This window comes from Schistocerca cancellata, chromosome 9 (genome assembly GCF_023864275.1).
Source record: "Schistocerca cancellata isolate TAMUIC-IGC-003103 chromosome 9, iqSchCanc2.1, whole genome shotgun sequence".
NCBI classification, from domain to species: domain Eukaryota; kingdom Metazoa; phylum Arthropoda; class Insecta; order Orthoptera; family Acrididae; genus Schistocerca; species Schistocerca cancellata.
The window spans coordinates 307,666,086-307,688,144 of NC_064634.1; the positions used below are offsets into that span (position 1 = coordinate 307,666,086).

At 41.1% G+C, this 22,059-nt stretch overlaps 1 protein-coding gene across 2 annotated transcripts in view; it reads right to left on the reverse strand.

Annotated features, from left to right (window-relative positions):
* The window catches only part of LOC126100615 (UDP-glycosyltransferase UGT5-like), a 73,859-nt gene that overhangs the window by 50,004 nt on the left and 1,796 nt on the right, over positions 1-22,059 (reverse strand). Inside the window, exon 1 of one of the 2 annotated variants that reach the window (XM_049911242.1) lies at positions 5,733-5,836. The exons of the other annotated variant lie outside the window; for it this stretch is intronic. The gene's annotated coding sequence lies outside the window, so the exon portion shown is untranslated. Of the gene's footprint in view, positions 1-5,732; positions 5,837-22,059 lie in introns of those variants that run through there. 2 annotated transcript variants of the gene reach the window in all.

Consider the following 22,059-nt stretch of genomic DNA (forward strand, 5'->3'; position numbering starts at 1 on the left):
TTCCATAGTATTGTCCTCAAGTACATCGGCCTTGTATAGACCCTCTATATACTCCTTCCACCTTTCTACTTTCTCTTCTTTGCTTAGAACTTGGTTCCTATCTGAGCTCTTGATATTCATATATGTCTTTCTCTTCTCTCCAAAGGTCTCTTTAATTTTCCTGTAGACAGTATCCATCTTACCTCTAGTGATATATGCCTCTACATCCTTACATTTGTCCTCTAGCCATCCTTGCTTAGTCATTTTGTACTTCCTGTCGATCTCATTTTTGAGACGTTTGTATTCCTTTTTGCTGCTTCATTTACGGCATTTTTATATTTTCTCCTTTCATCAGTTAAAATCAATATGTCTTCTGTTACCCAAGGATTTCTACTAGCTCTCGTCTTACTACCTACTTGATCCTCTGCTGCCTTCACTATTTCACCCCTCAAAGCCACCTATTCTTCTTCTACTGTATCTCTTTCCATCATTCCTGTCAATCGTTCCCTATTGCTCTCCCTGAAACTCTCTACAACCTCTAGTTCTGTCACTTTATCCAGATCCCATCTCCTTAAATTCCCAGCTATATGCAGTTTCTTCAGTTTTAAGCTACAGTTCATAACCAATAGATTGCGGTCAGAGTCCACATCTGCCCCTGGAAATGTCTTACAATTTAAAACCTGGTTCCTAAATCTCTGTCTTACCATTATATAATCTATCTGAAACCTTCAAGTGTCACCAGGTCTCTTCCATGTATACAACCTTCTTTCATTATTCTTGAACCACGATTATTACGATTAAGTTATGCTCTGTGCAAAATTTTACTAGGCGGCTTCCTCTTTCATTTCTTACCCCCATTCCATATTCACCTACTACGTTTCCTTCTCTTCCCTTTCCTGCTATCGAATTTCAGTCACGCATGGCTACTAAATTTTCATCTCCCTTCACTATCTGAATGATTTCTTTTATCTCATCATACATTTCATCAATGTCTTCGTCATCTTGCGGAGCTAGTTGGCATATAAACTTGTACTACTGTGGTAGGCGTGCGCTTCGTGTCGGCCACAATAATGCGTTCACTATGCTGTTTTTAGTAGCTTACCCGCACTTAGCTTCCGTCTTAGCTTCCGTGCACTGCCTGCTTATTTCATTCCTACGCGACTTGTATTTCTGTATTGCTGAATTTTCCTGAAAATTTTTTTACTCCCTCCTTTCATCGACCATTTGAAGTATTTCTTCTGTTACGCATGGTTTCATCGCAGCCACCTTGTTTGTGCCTATATTTTCTTTCCAACTTCTGTGACTGCCCTTTTTAGAGATGACCATTCCTCTTCAACTGAAGTGATTACTGAGTTATTCCTTATCACAGCATCTTTAGCCTTAGAGAACTTCATGCGTATCTCTTCATTCCTTACTATTTCCCTATTCCACTTCTCTAGAGATCCGAATGAGGGACTATACGGGAATCTTTTGCCAATGGAGACATCATCGTGACACTTCAATCATAGGCCACATGTCCTGTGGATATACATTACGTGTCTTTAACACAGTGGCTTCCATTGCCTTTTGCATTCTCATGCCAATGATCATTGCTTATTCTTCCCCTTTTAAACTCCCCCCCCCCCCCCCATCAAGAGGGTGCCCTGAACCTCTACCCGCTTCTCAAACCACTTTGATAAGGGCGTTGGTAGAGTGTGGATCAATACTTATGCCGAAAGTCCTCGGCCGCCAATGCTGATGATTTTTATTCAGAATTTAAGCGGTGGCGAGGTTGGAACTCGGAATCGAGAACGTTTTGATCACTAATCAGAGACGCCACCTCTGCAATTTGTAATACGTCCTCATTCCACTGTACTTCACTCCGGGCGGTTATCTGTAGGCAAACTATGTGATCAAAAGTATCCGGACACTCCCAAAAACATACGTTTTTCATATTAGGTGCATTGAGCTGCCACCTACTGCCAGGTACTCCATATCAGCGACATCAGCAGTCATTAGACATCGTGAGAGAGCAGAATAGGGTGCTCCGCGGAACTCACACACTTCGAACGTGGTCAGGTGATTGGGTGTCACTTGTGTCATACGTCTGTACCCTAGGTGCAGTGTTCCCGATGTGATAGTGAAGTGGAAACATGAAGGGACACGTACAGCACAAAAGCGTACACCCCAACCTCGTCTGTTGACTGACAGAGACCGCCGACAGTTGAAGAGGGTCGTAATTTGTAATAGGCAGACATCTATCCAGACCATCACACAGGAATTCCAAACTGCTTCAGGATCCACTGCAAGTACTACGGCAGTTAGGCGGGAGGTGAGAAAATATGGGTTCATGATCGAGTGGCTGCTCATAAGTCACACATCACGCCGGTAAATGCCAAACGCCTCGCTTGATTTAAGGAGCGTAAACATTGGACGATTGAACATTGGAAAAACGTTGTGCAGAGTGACGAATCACGGTATACAATGTGGCGATTCGATGGCAGGATGTAGGTATGGCGAATGCCCGGTATACGTCGGCTGCCATCTACATCTACATCTACATTTTATATGATCATTCCACTTCAAATCGTTCGGTACGCATACTCCCAAATGTTTTACGGAAGTAACTACTACCAGTGTTTGTTCCGCTATTATATAATCATACAATAAAGGATCCTTCTTTCTATGTATTCGCAATACATTACATTTGTCTATGTTAAGGGTCAGTTGCCACTCCCTGCACCAAGTGCCTATCCGCTGCAGATCTTCCTGCATTTCGCTGCAATTTTCTAATGATTCAACTTCTCTGAATACTACAGCATCACCCGCGAAAAGCCGCATGGAACTTCCGACACTATCTACAAGGTTATTTATATTTATTGTGAAAAGCAATGGTCCCATAACACTCCCCTGTGGCACGCCAGATATTACTTTAACGTCTGTAGACGTCTCTCCATTGAGCACAACATGCTGTGTTCTGTTTGCTAAAAGCTCTTCAATACAGCCACACAGCAGATCTGATATTCCGTAGGCTCTTACTTTGTCTATCAGGCGACAGTGCGGAACTGTATCGAACGCCTTCCGGAAGTCAAGGAAAATGGCATCTACCTGGGAGCCTGTATCTAATATTTTCTGGGTCTCATGAACAAATAAAGCGAGTTGGGTCTCACACGATCGCTGTTTCCGGAATCCATGTGGACTCCTACAGAGCAGATTCTGGGTTTCCAGAAATTACATGATACGCGAGCAAAAAACATTTTCTAAAATTCTACAACAGATCGATGTCAGAGATATAGGCCTATAGTTTTGCGCATCTGCTCGACGACCCTTCTTGAAGACTGGGACTACCTGTGCTCTTTTCCAATCGTTTGGAACGTTCCGTTCCTCTAGAGACTTGCGGTACACGGCTGTTAGAAGGGGGGCAAGTTCTTTCGCGTACTCTGTGTAGAATCGAATTGTATCCCGTCATGTCCAGTGGACTTTCCTCTTTTGAATGATTTCAGTTGCTTTTCTATTCCTTGGACACTTATTTCGATGTCAGCTATTTTTTCATTCGTGCGAGGATTTAGAGAAGGAACTGCAGTGCGGTCTTCCTCTGTGAAACAGCTTTAGAAAAAGGTGTTTAGTATTTCAGCTTTACGCGTGTCATCCTTTGTTTCAATGCCATTATCATCCCAGAGTGTCTGGATATGCTGTTTCGATCCACTTACTGATTTAAGGTAAGACCAGAACTTCCTAGGATTTTCAGTCAAGCCGGTACATAGAATTTTAGTTTCGAATTCACTGAACGCTTCACGCACAGCCCTCCTTACGCTAGCTTTGACATCGTTTAGCTTCTGTTTGTCTGATACGTTTTGGCTGCGTTTAAATTGACAGGGAAGCTCTCTTTGCTTTCGCAGTAGTTTCCTAACTTTGTTGTTGAAACCACGGTTGGGTTCTTCCCGTCCCTCACAGTTTTAATCGGCTCATACCTGTCTAAAACGCATGTTACGATTGCCTTGAACTTTTTCCATAAACACTCAACAATGTCAATGTCGGAACAGAAATTTTCGTTTTGATCTGTTAAGTAGTATGAAATCTGCCTCCTATTACTCTTGCTAAACAGATAAACTTTCCTCCCTTTTATTATATTCCTATTTACTTCCATATTCAGGGATGCTGCAACGGCCTTATGATCGCTGATACCCTGTTCTGCGCTTACAGAGTCGAAAAGTTCGTGATTGTTTGTTATCGGTAGGTCCAAGATATTATCTCCACGAGTCGGTTCTCTGTTTAATTGCTCGAGGTAATTTTCGGATAGTGCACTCAGTGTAATGTCACTCGATGCTCTGTCCCTACCACCCGTCCTAAACATCTGAGTGTCTCAGTCTATATCTGGTAAATTGAAATCTCCGCCTAAGGCTATAACATGCTGAGGAAATTTATGTGAAATGTATTCCAGATTTTCTCTCAGTTGTTCTGCCAATAATGCTGCTGAGTCGGGAGGTCGGTAAAAGGAGCCAATTATTAACCTATCTCGGTTGTTGAGTATAAACTCCACCCATAATAATTCACAGGAGCTATCCACTTCTATTTCACCACAGGATAAACTACTACTAACAGCGACATACACGCCATCACCGGTTGCATGCAATCTATCCTTTCTAAACACTGTCTGTGCCTTTGTAAAAATGTCGGCAGAATTTATCTCTGGCTTCATCCAGCTTTCCGTACCTATAGCGATTTCAGCTTTGGTGCTTTCTATCAGCGCTTGAAGTTCCGGTACTTTACCAACGCAACTTCGACAGTTTACAATTACAATACCGATTGCTGCTTGGTCCCCGCATGTCCTGACTTTGCCCCGCACCCTTGAGGCTGTTGCACTTTCTGTACTTGCCCGAGGCCATCTAACCTAAAAAACCGCCCAGTCCACGCCACATAACCCCTGCTACCCGTGTAGCCACCTGCTGTGTGTAGTGGACTCCTGTCCTATCCAACGGAACCCGAAACCCCACCACCCAATGACGCAAGTCGAGGAATCTGCAGCCCCAGCGTGTGTAGTGCCTACAGTAAAATTCGGAAGTGGTTTTGTTATGTTGTGGTCGTGCTTTTCATGAAGGGGGCTTGCGCTCCTTTTGTTTTGCGTGGTACTATCACAGCACAGGCCTACATTGAAGTTATAAGCATCTTCTTGCTTCCCACTGTTTAAGAGCAATCCGGGGAAGGCGTTTGCATCTTTAAACACGATCAAGCACCTGTTCAAAATGCACGGCCTGTGGCGGAGTGGTTACACGACAATAACATCCCTGTAATGGACTAGCCTGCACAGAGTCTTGACCTGAATCCTATAGAACACCTTTGAGATTTTTGGGAACGCCGACTTCGTGCCAGGCCTCACCGACCGACATAGATGTCTCTCCTCAGTGCAGCACTCCGTGAAAAGTAGGCTGTCATTCCCCAAGAAATCTGATTAAACGTATGTCTTCGAGAGTGGAAGCTATCATCGAGGCTAAGGGCAGGCCGACACCATTCTGAATTCCAGCATTACCGATGGGTGGCACCACGAACTTGTAAGTCATTTTCAGCCAGGTGTCCGGATACTTTTGATCACTTAATGTATGTTACGGTGGTTACTATTTTCCGCGATTTGTCGCCAATAGCATAATCGAACAGAATGAGTCACTTGGCTACAGCTAAAGACTGTTACGCATTGATAAGCCTGAAGAAGACATTTATGCAGTACTGGGTGTCGAATGGCTAAAGATGAATCTATGGTACACGGCAAGGGAACTCACCTTGCAGAGGAGCGGAGTCACGGCTTATAAGAGCGCGGTAGGAAGACTACAGTTGTGCGACGCAAGGTCCGTAAGTTTTTATAAGCGGCAGCGTAATCACCGTGCCTATACTGCTCTCTCATCGTGTACAAGACGTCATTTATCTGGCAGCCCGTCTTTCTAACGTTGCGCAATCGCCATGTCTATAGGTGCTGTCTCATCGTGAACTTATCTGGCAGCGCGTCTTTCTAACACTGGCTCACTATCCATGCAAGCACCAAGTAACTGCTAGTCTTGGAAACAAACAAATCAACCTCCTAAGTCAGTTTACGTATTTCCACTCAATAATGTATTACAGAATGATTTTCTTGACTGACGTATCACTTACAAACAAGGAACTGATTGCAGAAATGGAATTTTCCTCTTGTATATTTTCAATGTTTTAATCCGACAACAATCCATGTTTTGGTAACTGTCCTTGGTTCAGTGCAAAGTTATTGCATATAAGTTTACCGATTATTGTTAGTACCCCAGTAAAATACAAATGCATATATAAAGAAAAACCACGCACTACGAAGAAATCATGCGAGTTTGACATAAATTGGTAGATGTCATGTACATGCAAAGACAAGCAAATGGCTACAATTCACAAACATTGGATGATTTATCCAAGAGAGTGAGCTTCACCAATTGAGCAAGTCAATAACGCATCCCTCCACCTCTGGCACTTGTGCAAGCAGTTACTCGACTTTGAATTATTTGATTTGTTGAATGTTCTGACGGGTATCAGACCAAAATATGTCCATTTAGTGTGTCATATCGCAGAAATCCAGATCTTGTGGGAGGATTCTGCCACGTTGGTATCCTACCACTGACCAAGGCGTCTCCAGACACATCTTTGTTGGTCACTGGGGCTGAGTTCTATGTGAGACTAATGACTGAAGACAACTATACTGAATGCAGTGAGAGTCCAGGTCTGAAGACGCCCTGGACAGTGGTGGGATAGCAACCTGACTGTCGCCAGCCATACAGCCTGAGAACCAGGAGTGCGAATTCTTTACACAGTAAGAATCCTTTGGTTGTCACCCGCGGCACCATTACAGCACAAAGGTACACTTACGGTACTCTACGCCTCATTTTGTTACCCTTCATGTAAGAAATCTTGGGCTTAAGTTCCAGCGCGACAATGCCGCCGCTCACACCCTCCCCCCATGGCCCTCCTCACCGCACAGTGGGATATTCTGTTGCTTGTCGCTGTGCTTGCCAAACCCCACATTGGGCCGCAAGGTCGTCGGATCCCTCCCCAACTGGAAACGTTTGGAGCAATATGGGCAGTGTTCTCAAACCATCTCGGGTTGTTGACGATCTAGTGTGTCAATTGGACAGAATTTGGCGCGATACCTCTCAGGAGGACATCTAACAAATCTGTCAATCAGATCCAAGCAAAATAACTGCTTTCACCAGAGGTGGATCCAAGAGTTGCTGACTTGCTCAATTTGTGAAGCAGTTTCTCTTGAAGAAACGATCCAATTTTTATGAAAGTTTAGTCGTTTGTTTGTCTGTATACGTGAATCACAGTCTAGTGATTTCCATGTCAAACGAAGAGTTCCTTCGTGGTCTCTCTCTCTCTCTCTCTCTCTCTCTCTCTCTCTCGCTGTTTTGTGTGTATGTGTGTGTTAGAGGGTATACTGTTGTATGAAACTTCCTTTGTGAATTATTTTTATTGTACTTTTATGTAACGTTACCGTAAATTTTATGATGTATACAGGGTGGTCCATTGATCGTGACCGGGCCAAATATCTCACGAAATAAGCGTCAGACGAAAAAACTACAAAGAACGAAACTTGTCTAGCTTGAAGGGGAAACCAGATGGCGCTATGGTTGGACCGTTAGATGGCGCTGCCATAGGTCAAACGGATATCAACTGCGTTTTTTTTTAATAGGAACCCCCATTTTTTATTACATAATCGTGTAGTACGTAACGAAATATGGATGTTTTAGATAGATGGCGCTGTAATGGTCACAAACATATGGCTCACAGTTTTACACGAACAGTTGGTAACAGGTAGGTTTTTTAAATTAAAATACAGAACGTAGGTACGTTTGAACATAGCCATACATCAACACGATATCGATCTTTTCCGCAATTGGTGAACGGTCCATTTTAACACGGGTAATGTATCACGAAGCAAATACTCCGCACTGACGGAATGGTACGTGATACCACGTACTTATACGTTTGTGACTATTACAGCGTCATCTATCAAAAAGCGAAAAAAGTGGTCCAACTAAAACATTCATATTTCTTTACGTACTACTCGAATATGTAATAAAAATGGGGGTTTACATTTTAAAAAAACGCAGGTCATATCCGTTTGACCTATGGCAGCGCCATCTAGCGGGCCAACCATAGTGCCATCTGGTTTTCCCCCTTCAAGCTAGACGAGTTTCGTTCTTTGTAGTTTTTTCGTTTGATGCTTATTTCGTGAGATATTTGGCCTGGTCACTATCAATGGACCAGCCTGTATAATCGAAAGGTATGCCAGTTCGGTCAAACTTAATATCTGTGTTTTATAATCGAGGTAGCAAGGGAGGAGACATTTGATAATGTATTGGTGGTGGACAGAGCTTGATGGTGGTGTGATGGTGGGGGAATTGTATGTCTTATGGGGAAAGAAGAAAGAATGTCAAGCAATATTCAGATGATAACTTGGGAAGATGACTGCGAAAGCAAATTCTGAAACTAGAAGAAGTTTAATCGAAGCTATTTTGAGACATTGTCGACTTAATAAGGAGTTTTGTCGCGGATGGAATTGTCAGCGGAATTCGCAGCCATCTCTGCTCTCTCATTCCCGACTCGCGTGCCGGCGCTTGGCTTTACGCCGTAACACGAAGTTACAACACAATTTTCCGAAATTCCTTCACTAAAGAAGACGAAGTAAATATTCCACAATTCGAATCAAGAATTACTGCCAACATGAATAGCTTAGAAGCAGACACCCTCGGTGTAGCGAAGCAACTTAAAACGATTAGTAAAGGCAACACCTCCGGTCCAGATTGTATGCCAGTTAGGCTCCTTTCAGAGTATACTGATACAATAGCTTCATACTAAGCAATAGTATACAACCGCTCCTCGTCGAAATATCCCCGCCTAAAGACTGTAAAGTCGCACAAGTCACACCAATACGCAAGAAAGGAAGTAGGAGCAATCCCCTGAATTATGGGCCCAATTCGCTAACGTCGATTTGTAGAAGGGTTTTGGAACATATGTGTATTAGAACACTATAAATTACCTCAAAGAAAACGATTTATTGACGAACAGCCAACACGGATTCATAAAATATAATTTTTGTGAAACACAGCTAGCTCTTTATTCTCACGAAGTAAGTAAAGAGGCCTATCGACAGGGCATGGCGAACTGAATAAATATATTTAGATTTCCATAAGGCTTTTGACATCGTTCCTCACAAGCGACTTGTAGTCAAATTGGCAGCCTACGGTAAATCGTCACAATCATGCGACTGGATTTGCGATTTCCTTTCAGAAAGGTCGCAGCACGTAGTAACCGACGGAAAATCATCAAGTGAAACATAAGTTATATCCATTGTTCCCCAAGGAAGTTCTAAAGCCCCTCTGCTTCTTATGAGACAATTTGAGCAGCCCTCTTAGATTGTTTGCCGATGGCTTTAATTTACCATCTTTTAATGTCATCAGAAGGTCAAAACCAATTGCGAAATGACTTACAGAAGATATCTGTATGGCGCGAAAAGTGGAAACAGACTCAAAACAATCAGAAGCGTAAAATCATCCACATGAGTACTAAATGAAACCAGTTACATTTCGGTTACGCGATAAACTACACAAATTTAAAGACTGTAAATTCAACTAAATACCTAGGAACTACAATTACGAAACACTTAAATTGGAGCGATCACATACACTACCGGCCATTAAAATTGCTACACCACGAAGATGACGTACTACAATCACGAAATTTAACCGACAGGAAAAAGATGCTGTGATGTGCAAATGATTAACTTTTCAGAGCATTCACACAAGGTTCGCGCCGGTGGCGACACCTACAACGTGCTGACATTAGGAAAGTTTCCAACCGATTTCTCATACACAAACAGCAGCTGACCGGCGCTGCCTGGTGAAACGTTGTTGTGATGCCTCGTGTAAGGAGGAGAAATGCGTACCATCACGTTTCCGACTTTGATATAGGTCGGATTCTAGCCTATCGCGATTGCGGTTTATCGTATCGCGACAATGCTGCTCGCGTTGGTAGAGATCCAATGACTATTAGGAGAATGTGGAATCGGTGGGTTCAGGACGGAAACACGGAACGCCGTGCTGGATCCAAACGGCCTCGTATCACTAGCAGTCGAGATGACAGGCATCTTATCCGCATGGCTGTAACGGATCGTGCTGCCACGTCTCGAACCCTGAGTCAACAGATGGGGACGTTTTGCAAGACAACAACCATCTGCACGAACAATTCGACGTCGTTTGCAGCAGCATGGACTATCAGCTCGGAGACCATGGCTGCGATTACCCTTGACGCTGCATCACACACAGGAGCGCCTGCGATGGTGTACTCAACGACAAACCTGGGTGCACGAATGGCAAAACGTCATTTTTTCGGATGAATCCAGGTTCTGTTAACAGCATCATGATGGTCGCATCCGTGTTTGGCGACATCGCGGTGAACGCACATTGGAAGCGTGTATTCGTCATCGCCATACTAGCGTATCATCCGGCGTGATGGTATGGTGTGCCATTGGTTACACGTCTCGATCACCTCTTGTTCGCTTTGACGGCACTTTGAACAAGGGACGTTACATTTCAGATGTGTTACGACCCGTCGCTCTACCCTTCATTCGATCCCTGCGAAACCCTACATTTCAGCAGGCGAATGCACGACCGCATGTTGCATGTCCTGTACGGGCCTTTCTGGATACAGAAAATGTTCGACTGCTGCCCTGGCCAGCACATTCTCCAGATCTCTCACCAATTGAAAACGTCTGTTCAATGGTGGCCGAGCAACTGGCTCATCACAATACGCCAGTCACTACTCTTGATGAACTGTGGTATCGTATTGAAGCTGCAAGGGCAGCTGTACCTGTACACGCCATCCAAGCTCTGTTTGACTCAATGCCCAGGCGTATCAAGGCCGTTATTACGGCCAGAGGTGGTTGTTCTGCGTACTGATTTCTCAGGATCTATGCACCCAAATTGCGTGAAAATGTAATCACATGTCAGTTCTAGTATAATGTACTTATCCGATGAATACCCGTTTATCATCTGCATTTCTACTTAGTGTAGCATTTTTAATGGCCAGTAGTGTAGGTAATGTTGTGGGGATGATAAACCAAAGATTGCGTTTTATTGGTAGAACACTTAGAATATGCAACCGCTCTACTAAATAGAATGCCTACACTACGCTCGTCCGTCCTCTGCTGCAGTATGAGATCATTAGCTGATAGGATTGACGAACGACTTTGGCAAAGTCCATAAGAAGGGCAGCCCGTTTTGTATTGCCATGAAATAGGGGAGAGAGTGCCACGGATATATAAGTTAGGATGACTGTCATTAAAACAGAGCGGGTTTTCTTTGCGGCAAGAGCTTTTCACGAAATTTAAGTGACCATCACCGGCTGGTGTGGCCGAGCGGTTCTAGGCGCTTCAGTCTGGAACAGCACGACCGCTACGGTCGCAGGTTCGAATCCTGCCACGGGCATGGATGTGTGTGATGTCATTAGGTTAGTTAGGTTTAAGTATTTCTAAGTCTAGGGGGCTGATGACCTCAGATGATAAGTCCCATATTGTTCAGAGCCATTTGAACCATTCCAGTGACCATCTTCTCCTCCAAATGCGAAAATATTTTATTACTGCATAGGTCGAAACGATCATCGTAATAAAATAAGATAAATCAGAACTCTTACAGAAATATTTAAGTGTTCATTTTGCCCATGCACTATTAGAGTGTGTACAACACCATTATTCAACCAGTCACCTAATTTACAAAAATTGCTTTCCATTTAAATTTTACCGCAGCGTAAATGGGATATGCAAACATTTTTTTGTAAATTTGTGATATATGTGAAGTTACAACGCTCTGCTATCTTTTTTGGTAATTTATGTGAGGAAATATGTGAAATATATAATTTACTAAATACTAGTTTGTCATGGATTATTGAAATGAAAATGTATGTATATGTAGTTTTACATATATCTGCAAACTGCCATTTGTATAAAACGGTATTATGCGCTTGGGGACAATGTGTAGGATATGGACTGCTTTTGTACTGTATGGAAGCTACTGTGGGAAGCGTAAAAGATGGCTTGGGTTTTTGGCGCGCTACCTGTAGAGCGAGCTGGCAAAAGTTTCTGAGCTGCGTCATGGGCGCTTAAATGACCCCAAGAAGACTTAATTAGTCCATACTTCAAGAAACATGTACACCAGACCATGGGTAGTGTAGCTTCCGTTACCATCCGCCAAACCCAGCTACTACAGAGAACAGTTTCGAACAGTATAGCTAGAAACGTAAAAGCTTGAACCATTAATTCAAAATTAACTTTTTTGTATAATTATTGTGATAAACATGAAACTGGGTTAACCCGATTATTTTATTCCTACTCATTAACCTATACAGAGTCCTTTCTTGGTATTTGATAATTCTGAGCAAACCTGTTATAAAAACATTTCAAGGGCTTTAATCAGTATCTACAAGCACTAATTTTCATCTTTGAATAAATGTTTGAAAACAATATTTGTGAGCTAATTTTTTAAGTGAATGTAAAAGTACTGTATGATTTACGTAATAGAAGTGCTGAAGTGAAATTTTTCAGACAAATTTAAAGATTTTTATATTCTTACACTCTTTATGGCAACGAGTAAAGTGGAAGTGAGCAAATAGGTTTTGAGTAAAGTATAGATAAAATTCTTTCAGCTATAAATGAAATTCAGTAAAGTACAATAAATTATAAAAGACAATTGTTTATGTGGCTCAGTAACACTGAAGTAGTATTGCATAAAAATACTGAAAGACAGCCGGCCGGGTGGCCTTTGATTGATCATTTGTTAAGAGAAAAGTATAAACAAAGTGTTTTAATTAATTTAAATGTGTGGATTATGCTATTATAATATTTAATTTGTTGGTTATATAAAATGAAAACATAGAAGCCCCCACTGGCCAAAATTATTTAGCACATGGTGATGATCAAAAATTCGTGGCTTTTCTAGATCTCAACTATATATGTATGTGGATGCAGTAGCTAAAAGATTCCTGTGTCTTTCTAAGGACTACATTTGCTGAAGATGGATAAAATACTAAATATCCTGTAAGGTTATATTTATTTGTGGAGTTATATTAGGGAACAGAAGGAAAGTAGGCTGAATTTACTCTTCCCGCTTTTCTGAAATTTAACCATCTGTTTGCCTAGGTAGCCTGACAACCGTAAATCCAACAGACACTTAAAGAATTTGGTATAAAGGGTCCTAGACTCAATATTGTCCCACTTTACTGCGTTTATTTCTAACAGCTGGAAAACACTTGGGAAAAGAACAAAAATTGATTTCCACATCCGTTTGTCATACATCACGGTCAAATCCTGTCAAAAGGGTACCGTCAATATGACACGTGCACACTACATGCACAATTCCCTGTATAATAATGTTATACGTGGATTTTCCCGTAGCAGCAATATTTGTTCAAAAATTGTTCAAATGGCTCTGAGCACTATGGGACTTAACATCTGAGGTCATTAGTCCCCTAGAACTTAGAACTACTTAAACCTAACTAACCTAAGGACATCACACACATCCATGCTCGAGGCAGGATTCGAACCTGCGACCGTAGCAGCAGCGCGGTTCCGGACTGAAGCGCCTAGAACCGCTCGGCCACAGTGGCCGGCCGACTACTTGTTCCGTTAGAGTATAGCGTTATAAGTGGAACAGTAGAGAAATAGTCTGAAGGTGGTTCAAAGAACCGTTAGCCAGGTTTCAATTGTAAATTGCAGAGTAATAATGTAGAAGTAGCAGTAAATGTTTGTGTATAGGCCAAGACAGGAGGTTGTATCACAGATGGCTATTTTAATAAGAACAGGCAGCACCAGGGGAGGGTTTTACACAAGCTCGCCACAGTTAATATCTCCGGAATTTCACCTGTAGGGAAAATGGAAACAATAGGCGTAGGAAACAATGATGAATCCTAAAGACATGAACTGCCGTAAAACACGGGATAGTGGTGCAATACTGTCCGCCCAGAATCGCTATGTAACATGTATCAACGCCCAAGATCAACTTTCTGAGCACTTGATATGACAGGCTAATAGTATTTCGGGCTTGCAGCCGGTCATCGTAGGCAAATAGTAAACACGTGAACCGTGACTGGCTTACACGTTTGCTTAAAAGTTCGATTAGTACTCGCGATCTGACAGTTATTTACAAACTTAGCCATGTATGTAGGTAATAATAATAATAATAATCCCCGTGGAGGCCCGGGAAAAGAATAGGCCTCCGGTATGTTCTGCCAGTCGTAAAAGGCGACGAAAAGAACAAACCACTGATAGGGCTAACCCCCCTTTTAGTGTGATTAGTTGGTTCAGGACAGAACTAAAGAAGCCTCGGACAAGCGCCGTCATGGTCGGGGACAGCGCTTGAACCCTATGCCCGCCCACAATGGTAACGACACTGCTAGCCAACTGGAAAATGATTTATATCCAAATAGAGGTGTTTTGCAGGATATGCTTCCTGCAACCACCCTAGAAGGAAAACAAAGAAAGAGGATGAGATGGTCAGCTGAAGTTAATCGACACCTCATGTTCTGTTATTACCAAGCAACAAACCTAGGAACCAACACAACTGGATACAGATCACAAGTATACACAACATTTATTACCAGATACCCAGAATTAAAATTTTTTACAGAACAACGACTAGCTGATCAGATCCGTGTAATAATAAAAAATTAACAGGATACCCCAGTCATAATTCGAAAACATCAAACAACATGTACAACAAATACTGGAACAAAATAATGTGCAATCAGAAGAAGAAGAAGAAGAAAATACAGTAATGAACTCAAACATCCCAGAGCAAACAAACAAAGAACAACACGCATCAATTAAACAATCAGAGGTAAACGAAATCTTAAGACAGCCACCAGAACAAGCACAAATAGAACACGAAGAGACACACATGTTAGATATAGAAGAGAAATTTCAGCTGACATATATAGAATACAAAGACACAAATACAGACATTAGACCATTCTTGCATAGACTGCCAAATAACCCACAAGTCGAAACAACAATAAAAACTATCAACACAATCATACACAACAAAATAAATGAAAACACAACTATGGAAGATTTACAACTACTGGTTTATATAGGAGCACTCACTACACTAAATATACACACTAGGCAGAGATCAGAACAAACCAACACACAGAAGAAACCCACAAAACCAGCATGGCAACACAGGCCACAGATCAGAATAGAAAAACTGAGAAAAGACATAGGACACCTAACACAATTTATAAGAAATGAAATGTCAGAAAAAAACGAAAAAGGTTAGGTAAAATCTCACAACAAGAAGAGATAGAGCAATTAGATCAAAAGAAGCAGAAATTACAAGCATTGGCCAAACGACTTAGAAGATACAAAAAAAGTGAAAATAGGGGGAAACAAAACCAAACATTCAACACAAACCAAAAGAAATTTTACCAGACAATAGATAACACACACATTAAAATAGACAATCCACCAAACATAACAGACATGGAACACTTCTGGAGCAACATATGTTCAAACCCAGTACAACATAACAAGCATGCACGGTGGATACAAGCAGAAACAGACACATACAAGATGATACCACAAATGCCTGAAGTGATAATTTTGCAACATGAAATCACCCATGCAATTAATTCTACTCACAGTTGGAAAGCCCCTGGAAAAGATAAAATAGCAAATTTCTGGCTAAAGAAGTTCACCTCAACACATTCACATCTAACTAAATTATTTAACAGTTACATTGCAGACCCATACACATTCCCTGATACACTTACACATGGTATAACTTATCTGAAACCTAAAGATCAAGCAGACACAGCAAACCCAGCTAAATATCGCCCCATAACATGCCTACCAACAATATACAAAATATTAACTTCAGTCATTACACAGAAATTAATGACACATACAACACAGAACAAAATTATAAATGAAGAACGAAAAGGCTGTTGCAAAAGAGCACGAGGATGTAAAGAGCAACTGATGATAGATGCAGAGGTGACATATCAAGCTAAAACTAAACAAAGGTCGCTACGCTATGCATACATTGATTACCAAAAAGCTTTTGATACTGTACCCCACTCATGGTTACTACAAATATTGGAAATATACAAAGTAGATCCTAAATTGATACAGTTCCTAAACATAGTAATGAAAAACTGGAAAACCACACTTAATATCCAAACAAATTCTAATAATATCACATCACAGCCAATACAGATTAAGCGTGGAATATACCAAGGAGACTCATTAAGTCCTTTCTGGTTCTGCCTTGCTCTGAGCCCACTATCCAACATGCTAAATAATACAAATTATGGAACATACCCACACAAAATCACACATTTGCTATAGATGGATGATCTAAAACTACTGGCAGCAACAAATCAACAACTCAATCGACTGCTAAAGATAACAGAAGTATTCAGCAATGATATAAATATGGCTTTTGGAACAGACAAATGTAAGAAAAATAGCATAGTCAAGGGAAAACACACTAAACAAGAAGATTACATGTTAGATAACCACAGCGACTGCATAGAAGCGATGGAAAAAACAGATGCCTATAAATATCTAGGATACAGACAAAAAATAGAAATAGATAATACAAATATTAAAGAAGAACTAATAGAAAAATATAGACAAAGACTAACAAAAATACTGAAAACAGAATTGACAGCAAGAAACAAGACAAAAGCTATAAATACTTATGCTATACCAATATTGACCTACTCATTTGGAGTAGTGAAATGGAGTAACACAGACCTAGAAGCACTCAATACACTTACACGATCACAATGCCACAAATATAGAATACATCACATACATTCGGCAACAGAAAGATTCACATTAAGCAGAAAGGAAGGAGGAAGAGGATTTATCGACATAAAAAACCTACATTATGGACAGGTAGACAATTTAAGAAAATTCTTTCTAGAACGAGCAGAAACTAGCAAAATACACAAAGCAATCACTCATATAAATACATCGGCTACACCACTGCAATTTCATAACCACTTCTACAACCCTTTAGATCACATAACATCAACAGATACGAAGAAAGTAAATTGGAAAAAGAAAACACTACATGGCAAGCACCCCTATCATCTAACACAGCCACACATCGATCAAGACGCATCCAACACATGGCTAAGAAAAGGCAATATATACAGTGAGACGGAAGGATTCATGATTGCAATACAGGATCAAACAATAAACACCAGATATTACAGCAAGCATATTATTAAAGATCCCAATACCACAACAGATAAATGCAGACTTTGCAAACAAGAAATAGAAACAGTAGATCACATCACAAGCGGATGTACAATACTAGCAAATACAGAATACCCCAGAAGACATGACAATGTAGCAAAAATAATACACCAACAGCTTGTCTTACAACATAAACTTATAAAACAACACGTTCCCACATACAAGTATGCACCACAAAATGTACTGGAGAATGATGAATACAAATTATACTGGAACAGAACCATTATAACAGATAAAACAACACCACATAACAAACCTGACATCATACTCACCAATAAAAAGAAGAAATTAACACAACTAATCGAAATATCCATACCCAATACAACAAATATACAAAAGAAAACAGGAGAAAAAATTGAAAAATACATCCAACTGGCTGAGGAAGTCAAGGACATGTGGCACCAGGATGAAGTTGACATTATACCAATTATACTATCAACAACAGGAGTCATACCACACAATATCCACCAGTACATCAATGCAATACAGCTACATCCAAACTTATATATACAACTACAGAAATCCGTAATTATTGATACATGTTCAATCACCCGAAAGTTCCTAAATGCAATATAACATATACCGTACAGTTAAAACGAAGTTTATGTGATATAATTACAACTGTCAGGTTTTTTTCCTTTATTTGTATTGTGAAAACTTGTATCTTCCCAAATTTTACGATTCTAGGTTAACGGTAAGTACCCTATAGATTTTGATAAGTGATCATACAATGTACAGTTTTTAGGCCGGCGTCTTCTTCAGTTAAAACCATGAGATTTTATGAGTGAGTTCGCGATTATCGAAATGTGTGACATAAGCAGTCGTGTCTCTTGACTGCATTGACTTAGAAGCTTCAGTTTATCGCACCGACAAGAGGCATAGACTCAGTATGTGACATAAATTTCAACTTGGTATGTCTACTTATTTCTAAGCAAAAGTGGTCTTAAAAGCTGAACAGATAGCTGGACACCAAGGTGATCCTATAGGTATTCCACTTTTTACAGATTGAGGAACCCTAGAAAGATACAAGTCGTTTTAATGAAAAAAGCTGATGTCCTAATTCGTCTACTATAAACTTATTTGTGTATGTCAAATAACTTTCACATTCTCCTCTATAACAACGCTTGGATGTAAGTCATTTATATATTTCGACTATACATGATGTCTCAAAAAGATATACTTATCCCTCAGTATTATGTTGTCACACTCTGGATCACTGCGTTCAGCTATTGGAAGAACGAATACATTGTCTAGTTTATGTTCATTGCTGCTAGATGTCGGTTGTCTTCTGTTTGTTTGATTGCCGTCACATGTTGAAAAATGGTTACATCGCATTTTTCCTGTCACACCCTTCATCGCTAACCCACCAGGCCCAACCGACATGTATACTGATGGTTAACCTATAAATTTTGATGAGTGAGTTTGCGAGTATCATAATATGTGACGCACATGGCCAAAATAATTTTCTGTTCTCGAGTTTGCGAAATGTGATTCCGTGATTACAGTGCTAAGACGTATCAGACTGAAGTTCCATACCTTCGCTGATGATATCTAGCAATATGTAACAGAAATAGTTCTGGCCGCCATCGTGTTTCCGACGAAATGTCGCACGAATTCAAACCACCGTCCAACGTAGTTTTACAAAATCAACTCGTCGTGCTAGTCGAGAGTTATAACTACAGTTGCGAATTTTTTGATACACCAGTTAGTATGAAGCCGTACAAGTTACAACAACTACAGGCTCTGCGTCATGATGATAAACGCAAATGTGTGGCATTTTCTGAAGAGCTTCACAATGCTATTGAAGATGATAACATTTTCGCACAACGCAACGCGTTCTGCGATGAAGCGACTTTCCGTTTTAGTGGGAAAGTAGACAAACAGAATGTTCGAATTTGGGGTCTCCAGAATCCACATCCATACACCTAACATGTACGAGATTCACCCAAAGTCAGTGCGTTTTTTGTGATGTCTCACTCATCTGTTCACGGCCCATTCTTCTTTGATGGAAACATGGTGAACGGTTAGCAGTGTTATGAAACTGGTTGTTGCCTAGGCTGAACGACGACAACTTAATTTTTCAACACGACGGGGCACCCCATAACTGGAGTTGCCAAATGCGCGAATATCTGAATGAAACTCTACCGCGTCGTTGGATTGGTCGTCAAACAGCCGGCGACTTATCACTTCTCAGCTGACCTCTGCAGTCGCCGGATTTGACGCCCTGTGACTTCTTCCTGTGGGGTTTCATTAAGCAAAACGTTTATGCACCAACAATACCACAGAATCTAGAAGACTTGAGGAATCGGATTCGTACTGCCATAATATCAGTGACGATGGACAAGCTTGGGAAGAATTCGAGTAATACGATATTTTTCCTGTCGCTGGTTGAGGACATTTTGAACATCTGTAATCTAAATTTTAGAGATTCGCTACACTTGTCCCAATTTCCATAGTTGTATGTCGTACAGTTTTATACACGTAAGTGTTCGAAATACGTGTTTTCTTTTCGACACGCCCTGTATTTTCGGTGGGTCTTCTTAGCTGGCTCACCGTGTACTGTGGCACATTTTGAAAGTACAGACAGAATCAGTTGTCCCAGCTATTAGACCGCGTTGCGTCAGTGCTTAAAAGAGTTTTTTCTCTGTCAATCTTTCCATTACCTGATAACAAGTTATTTCACACAGTAATAAAATCTGGTTTGCACCGGAGCGAAGATAAGCGCACACAAGCCGATGAGCATTGATAGACAATTTGCCAGTGTTCAGTGCCTTTCGCATGTACACGTGAACAAGTTTTTACAAATGTGATGTCATTGTTTTTTTTACGCCAATAGTCTGCACACAGGCTACAGCACTATAGATAAAGTTTTGGATCGTGTGTCTAACAAGATTCAAAACTTTGACATTCAGAGAGGAGTATTTTGCATGCCAAGTACACTATTTTTGACGAGGTAAAGCAAAAGGGTTAGGAAAAGAAGAGTGTAGGTGTCTAAAATGGCATATGAGCGAGAAATGCGTCGAGGTACTAAACTCAACACAGAATTGCCACTGCAGCTTCCCTTAGCATTAGTCGGAAACTTTGCACATGTGACTATTAACGCGTTTCGCTAGCTTCTCATTACAACTGATGAGCAAATTTAAACGCAGAAAAGTAATACCGGTGCCCAAATGAACCTGAAGACTCTGTCTGTTTGCAGCCGGAGACACTTACTTTAGTGACTGTTACGCATTTCAGCAATTGCTGCATATCAGATAGTTTCTGATGTCTAGAGCGACATATGCGAAGCACTTCCCGGATTTTATCCACGTATGTATAAGGAAGATATTGTCAATAAAATGTGATTCCTATATTTTTAATTTTAATCAATAGGGTTTCTAGAATGAGATTTTCACTCTGCAGCGGAGTGTGCGCTGATATGAAACTTCCTGGCAGATTAAAACTGTGTGCCCGACCGAGACTCGAACTCGGGACCTTTGCCTTTCGCGGGCAAGTGCTCTACCATATGAGCTACCGAAGCACGACTCACGCCCGGTACTCACAGCTTTATTTCTGCCAATATCTCGTCTCCTACCTTCCAATCTTTACAGAAGCTCTCCTGCGAACCTTGCAGAACTAGCTCTCCTGAAAGAAAGGATATTGCTGAGACATGGCTTAGCCACAGCCTGGGGGATGTTTCCAGAATGAGATTTTCACTCTGCAGCGGAGTGTGCGCTGATATGAAACTTCCTGGCAGATTAAAACTGTGTGCCCGACCGAGACTCAAACTCGGGACCTTTGCCTGTGAGTACCGGGCGTGAGTCGTGCTTCGGTGGCTCAGATGGTAGAGCACTTGCCCGGGAAAGGCAAAGGTCCCGAGTTCGAGTCTCGGTCGGGCACACAGTTTTAATTTGCCAGGAAGTTTCAAATCAATAGGGTGTTAACTAAGATATGAAAAACCTTTGGGGAAAGGACAGATGACTTAAAATTAAGCATATCTTGTCAATTTTTTTTATTTTCTTAGTTACAGACACTTTTTTTCCTTTTTATATGTTTGCTTCGTACCTGTTTTTCAAATTTGCAGCTTAGTTCTGCAAGTATTTTATCCTTTCCAAATGTTGTCTTCTGCTGAACAAATGATAGGCTCCAAAATGTTTACCATTATCCCTCATTCAAGTTTCTAACAACCACATCACGGATTACATGAAATGTATTCGCAGCTGCGGATACGATGGGCTATTCGTGAACGACTCGCGACCGAATCCAAACTTCCATGTATGTAGTCGTTGAGCTGCATCACAAGCTGCACTCGTACACACATTATGTAATTCCTGCACAGGAGAAAACATTTTAATTGAAAGTCAAGCGAACAACGTCAGTACTCACGACAGGTCTTGAAAACACGACGAATGGGTGCTTTGAATGCCCCCGAAATTAAAAATCCGATGGATTGCGATCACGAAATCGAGCAGGCCAAGACGGTGCTGCCTCACGACCTATCCATTTATCCGGGAAACGCTGATGTAAAATTGTTCATGCTTTCAGCACAAAATGAGGTGGCGCCCTATCGTGCATGAATCACATGTTCTGACAAGTGTAGTGGGAGATCTTCCAACAAAACAGTTAAATGTTCCATTTAAAATTCACTCTAAGATGCAACACTCACTGTTCCACAGAAAATGAAAGGTCCATTTAATCTGTCTCCAGCCCATACATTAACGCTGAACTGTTGTTGATCTCTTGTTTCTGAAACTGCAACAGGATTCTCATCGGTCCATATATTAGTATTGTAAAAC